The sequence below is a fragment of the Chiloscyllium plagiosum genome, chromosome 27, assembly GCF_004010195.1.
Source record: "Chiloscyllium plagiosum isolate BGI_BamShark_2017 chromosome 27, ASM401019v2, whole genome shotgun sequence".
NCBI lineage: Eukaryota > Metazoa > Chordata > Chondrichthyes > Orectolobiformes > Hemiscylliidae > Chiloscyllium > Chiloscyllium plagiosum.
The window spans coordinates 5756167-5762872 of record NC_057736.1 but is presented as its reverse complement, the minus strand read 5'-3'; the positions used below and the strand labels follow the sequence as shown (position 1 = coordinate 5762872).

The following is a 6706-nucleotide window of genomic DNA, read 5'->3' as shown; positions in this document are numbered from 1 at the left end:
AAAAAAAGTCAGTGTGATAAAAAAAACATAACTTTAAAGTTATAAACCGTCTACAAAATATGCAGGTTTTGAAAATTGTATGTTAATGTTTTGAGGCGCTAATGTCCTCTGGAAATGGTTGGTATTATTATTGAAATTGTGTTGGAGCCCTCAATGTTCCAGTTCTTTATACATATATGGACTCCAGTCATTCCATAGTCGATGAGATAATTGACTTATCTTGGTACCTCCCTAGAATAACCACAGTCGGTTAAAGCATTTGATTTAACTGGTTCCTAGCACTGTGTTTGCACACTGCAGTGGGGCCACGATGTCACGTACAAAGCTAACTCGTGGAGTTGAAACAGACTGAAGTTATATCAATGATTTAATGGGGGAGAAGAGGGAGAATCAAGATCCTGATTTATCCTTGGTTATCCATTTTTTCCACTCTACAATACTCCTCTACATCCCAGCTTGTCTTTTTTAAAGAAATGAACCACCTTTACAGAATTGTCGATCTGTGAAAAGGTACTCGCAATTGCTTTGACAGGTAGTTTTCGCACACCTGACAAACAGAAAGTAGTTTGCTTGCTTGAGTTGATAAAATGTACCTGCACAAAACAGTGTTCTGTTTCTTATATTCCAAACTCACATCCATAAATCAAAATGAATGCTCTGTAACAGTCTAGCCAAGTACTTTGGAAACAATAACTGAACAACTCTAATCACAAATATTAAATAAATGTAACAATAAAAAGTCACTTTTAATCATTTGAATACAGATGCTCCAAGCTCAGTCTCAAAACATGTAGTTTGTTTCTGAAGTTTAATATTTGCAAAGCCCTAAGCTGAAAAATTACTGATGGTAGACAGAAATTATGCACAGAATCTCCCTGTTTTTCACCATATTTTCTTGGGAGCACTTGAGTCAGACATGTTATGATTTATATGCAGGATCATAAAACAAGCAGAAATCACTGTAAAAATAAAATTGTAGTTTGAGGAAAGTGAGGAACATGCATATTAATAAAATATCTCCTAACTGTATAGATGCTATATAAACTAAAGTTCAAACTAGTTATGCAAGTTAAGCACTGCATGTTTTAAAAAATGCAATAGTGCAAAGATTGTATTTGTTTAACAGCTTGTGATAGAAGAAGAAAAACATAGAGAAACGCACAGGAAATGCAATACAACCCTTCAGTTGGACTAACGTAAATCTCCAAAACACCAGAATAATGACATTGGCTCCTGTTGCTATGAAACCTTTAGGCCAAATTTATGGCTGGTCTCAACAGATGCAAAAGGCAGGAAACTTGCTTTCTCTAGTCGTTGACAGGGGGAGCTCTGGCAGCTACCTGCCTTGGGAGTTTACACTTTGGTTGTACCTCCATGTTCATTAGAACTGGTGTAAGCCTGGATAAAAAAAATACAGGGAAACTGCTTTAACTTAACATCTGGGAACCCTCTCAATCTCCCTGGTTCGGTTCAAAGAAATGTAGAGCTTTACTTGAGCCTGAATGTAGAATTGGCAGAAAGACGAAATAGTTTGATTTATTTAGATTTATTTAATATTGTCAATTGTACCCAGGTATAGTGAAAAGTGTATAATGTCGCCACATTCTGGCACCATCTTGGATTACAAAATAAACTATTGAATAAAATGTATAAATGGTAAAATACAGAATAAATTAATATTAAATTGTTTTTACTAAAACTGAAACAGCTTCAAAAGGTCATCTTTCTCTCTGCGTAGACTTCACCCTCTCATCTCCTCCAGTCACCACCATTCCACATCATCCCTGGCAACATGCTTTTTTCTGCCGCCCTTAGTGCAGTTGTTTCTGTGTCCACCATCTCTGAGCTGGAGATGGTCACGTTGCCCTGGTCCCACAGCCACCTCCAAAGCTGGACCTCGACTGATGGGTCCTGGCTCCAAGTCAACTGATGGGTCCTGGCTTGTCTTTCAATATTACCATCTGGGATGGAGTGGGGGATGGAGATAAGCAAAACCACAGCCACCTGAGGTATCAATCTGCCTTTACTTTCCCTTTAGTTTTAACCTTTAATTCTCCTGAGGGTTGCACAGCACAGTGCAGATACTGTCTCTTTGCTGGGAATTTGGTTCATGAGCTTCAGGGATGTCCATATGCCAGTGGACCAGTATGCTTCATGCTAAGGGTTCAAACCTCCTTTACGTTTCTCTGAAACATTAACTGGGGGATTGAGGAGCCAGTGGAAGCACAAAACTTACCAACAGAGGCCAGGGATTGACAGGGATAGACTTGTCCCTTTGTCACTCCTTTTCACATTGCTGCTAGCCAGTGATTAGATTAGAGTAGATTCCCTACAGTATGGATACAGGCCCTTCGGCCCAACAAGTCCATACCGACCATCCAAAGAGTAACCCACCCAGAACCATTCCCCTAAATTTAACCCTGACTAATGCACCTAACACTATGAGCAATTTAGCATGGCCAGTTCACCTGACCTGCATATCTTTGGATTGTGGGAGAAAATCAGAGCACCTGGAGGAAACCCACGCAGACACGGGGAGAATGTGCAAACTCCACACAGACAGTTGAACTTGGGTCCCTGGTGCTGTGAGGCAGCAGGGCTAACCACTGAGCCACTCTGCACCTCCTGTAGCTGAAAATTAGAAGCAAATTATCATAAATGGAATGAAGCACACTAGAGATACATTCTATTGATTTGGTAGATATGTGACTGGTGTTGGAGTGGAATTAAGTTCATACATGATTCTTTGTGTGAAAAACCACATAACTCCCCACTTATTTCAAAACCTTGCAGGAGATTTTGGGCTCTTTGCTTTCGCATCTGAAGTTCTGTTTTAAGTGGAAATTCCTGAGTGAGTTGGTGATAGAAAATCCAAATCTAACAAGATCAGTTCAGTGTCAGTTCTATTGAAGACTTTTGCCCTGCCCAAAACGGTGAATCAAATTTCACCCTTTCAACATATTGTTGTTTGAGTTGTCTGTTCAACACAGATCCCCCTTGAGGATTCTTTAGTGATCTTTCTTAAAGGATTACAAGATATTCATTTCCCATTGTTATCTACTGAATACCAATGGTCAAGAAGTATTGCATTTTATCAATAGTTAAACTTCTACCATAACTCGCAAATGGATTACATTTCCCTATTCGCCATTTAGCAGATTTTACTTTGTATGCTTATATAAAAACATATTGGTTAACTAAAATATGTCATTCTACTAATGGGTTAGGAAGATTTTGTGTACGGGAGTAATCAACACAGAACAAGAATAAGGTGAAATATTTTCAAATGTGATAACGAGGCTGAGGGGTTACCTTACAGAGGTTCATAAAATCATGAGGAGCATGGATCAGGTAAACAGACAAGGTCTTTTCCCTGGGGTGTGGGAAATCCAGAACTTAAGGGCATAGGTTTAGGGTGAGAGCGGAAAGATTTAAAAGGAACCTACGGGGCAGCAGAGGGTGGCGCATGTATGGAATGAGCTGCAAGAGGAAGTGGTGCAATTATAACATTTAAAAGGCAAGTTGATGGGTGACTGAATAGGAAGAGTTTAGAGGGATATGGGCAACGTGCTGGCAAATGGGACTTGATTAAGTTAGGGTATCTGGTTGGCATGGATGAGTTGGACTGAAAGGTCTGTTTCGTGCTGTACGTCAAAAGGTACCCCTGGTCGAAGGTTACATCCAAAGTGTCAACATATCCTTACTTTCAAATGTGATCTTCCCAGCAGTGCATTTGTAAAATTTCTGTTGCAATTTCAGATTTCCAATGCATCCTTTCAAATTTAGTCTGTGGAACTCCTTCTATTGATGATTTTAGCTTCATGAATGCAAATTATCCAGAAAAATCTGTCCATCCATTGTACTCTTCCCTGGACCAGGTCCTGCCTCAACCTTCAATATCAAATGCATGAGTCAATTACTAGGAAGAGTGTCCATAATGGCTCCTCCAAATCCTTTCATCTTCAGCGCGGCCATTCTGGAGGCTGTGAGGATTTAGGACTCCATCTTTATCGGAGGTCCCATGCCAATCAGAGATCCCCTCCCAAAATATAGTCCATGTCCATGTCCAACCCCTGTCACTGCAAAAACCCCAGACTTACCTGTCTAGATCATTCTTCGAGGGCTGTTTGGAATCTCAGCAGTGGTTACTGCTCCTTGGAACACACTTGGTACTAGGCAACTGACTGAGCAGCCACTTTTAAGGGAAGATGAGGCAGATGTTGCATCTTGAACAAGTCATTGATCTGACAAAAACCTCTGTGTAAAATTCTGATCAACACATTGCATTGTTGTCGTCCACGTTATGACAGCTACATGTTAATAGCTGGAATGTGTCATGACGGATATTGTCAAATCAAGTGGAACTGAGACCAAATGGAAGAAGGCACTAATGAATTTCCTGCTGATCCATCTGTCATTTAATCATTAAAAAATATTGCTAGTTTGCACAAATATTGGGTCCAATCCTCATTGTTTCCTCAGGCTGCTGAAGCTGCTAGCAAACCTTGTGCAATTATTACTCACTTTCTGCTCTGGTGGGAAAGGAATGGTGGTCTATGTCCCTACAACAGAAGCGGGTGTTGTTATAAATGAACAACTCACAAAGACAGGAGTAGGGGGTAAATGACATTTTCCTTTTTTAAATTCATGGGATGTGGGTATCGCTGGCCTGGCCAACAGTTCTTGTATATCCTTAACTATCCAGAGAGCAATTGAAAGTCAACCATAATTGTTGCAGGCCTGGAGTCACGTGTAGGTCAATGCAGGTAAGGACAGCAGATTTCCTTCCCTCAAGGACCTTATTGAGCCAGACGGGTTTTCTTTCTCTGATAATTATAACAGTTTTATAGTTACCATTAGACTCTTAATTCAAGAATTTTTTTAATTGAATCTACCGTTTGTCACAAGAGGAGTTGAATCATTGGACTAATAGCATAGCAATAATACCACTGGGCCATTGTATTACTTTTATGGAAGAGGAGATGATTTCACTAACAAGTTTTTATCAAAGAATGATTTCTTCCTTTCAAACAACCTGTGGTGATGGTTCAGGAACAAATGTTGATTTGGGATATTTCCCCACTGTCAAATGATGTTGTGGGCTCTGTAACTATATCCTGAACCACCTGAAGAGTACTCCAATTAGTTGCCAGTTTGGAACTTCAAGCAGTTCAGGGTATTCCCATCCTAACTTACATTGCTGAATAATGTTCATGACGTCAGAATATATGTTACAATATGTCAGATGAGAATCCCTTATGACTTTTTTTCCTATTTCTTGGTCTCTATAGCACACAGGCTCCTAATTAAAAGTCACTAGTCTTAATTCACACACACGTGTATTTGCAAACTTTATGAGAACTATTGAAATGGTCCCAAAGGACCTTGGTCTCTGACAAATAAATACACTTGTACATTCATGAATTCAGTTGGTGTTGTACATAATTTGATTTTTGCTTTGTGTTCAATCCCAGGCCAAAGGCCAGAGCTGACATCGCTTTAAAATCTGCTGCCTGACGAGCTATTAGATCCAGATGTCTACCTATGCCGCCCGTACTTGGAGGGTTTTATTTTGGGTTCCACTGTTCAAATAGACTCGGGCCTGACCTCCAGGTATTATTTCAAATGGTGTATCTGAGGAAACTTCATGATAATGGTGGCTTTGTGGTACTGCCATACAGTGCTAGGGACCTGGGTTCAATTCCAGCCTCAAAGAACTGTCAGTGTGGAGTTTGCACATTCTCCCCATATCTGTGCGGGGGTGCTCTGGTTTCCTCCCACATTCCTAAGGTGTGCAGGTTAGGTGGATTAGTCATGCTGAATTGCCCATAGTGTCTAGGAATGTGCAGACTAGGTGGAATAGCCCTGGGAAATGTAGGGGGCTGAGTTTGGTTGGGATGTTCTTCGGTGGGCTGGTGTGGACTTGATGGGCTGAAAGGTCTGCTTCCACACTGTAGGGATTCTCTGATAAGTTTGCAGCTGACACCTCTTAGCTGCTCTAGTTCCCACTTTCTAACAGAGCGTCCATCACCTGACTACCAAAGTCATAGTTACATCAGAGGCTCAATCCTATATTAATTAAACTCCTGCCTTTAGTGGAGGTGTCCAGACATAACATTCCACACGGGAACATGGAATGAGATTGGGAACAGCTAAAGTGGAGGCTTTCAAAACCCTCAAGACATACCCACAACTCTGAAATGCAGCAATTTATTGCTTACTCTTATTTTACCAGGCCCGCTGTCAAGGAAAGGTCGCCAATGTTCTTAAAGATCTATCCCACCCTGGCAATCTCTACCACTGGGGAGAAGGTATAGAAACCTGAACACACGCACCAGCCAGTTTCACAATAGTTTCTACTCCTCTGTTGTTAGAATACCGAATGGACTCACAAACTCTTAACATTCGCCTGTACCTCTGTTTTTGTTTTTGCCACTGTTTACCTATTATTTACTATCTATACTACTTAACTATGTGATCTACCTGTATTGCTCGCAAGGCAAAGCTTTTCACTGTGCCTCGATACATGTGACAATAAACTCAATTCAATTCAATGCAATTGTTATCTAAGGCTCAGAAACTATGCAATAAACATTTTCCAGTGAGCCGGTGTATTTTGTGCATCATGTCCTTTTTTAAAGTTGATTATCAGTTTTGGTTTAGACGCAGTTCAAGCATGAAGAATACATACTTTATTCACGATATA

General features: G+C 40.5%; 1 long non-coding RNA gene across 1 annotated transcript; it reads left to right on the top strand.

Moving 5' to 3' along the window:
* Nucleotides 1-307: 307 nt before the first annotated feature.
* On the top strand, nucleotides 308-6276 carry LOC122563410. Its single transcript, XR_006315586.1, has 3 exons — nucleotides 308-510; nucleotides 5475-5613; nucleotides 6236-6276. It is a non-coding gene; the product is annotated as an uncharacterized LOC122563410 (long non-coding RNA).
* The last annotated feature ends 430 nt before the right edge of the window (nucleotides 6277-6706 follow it).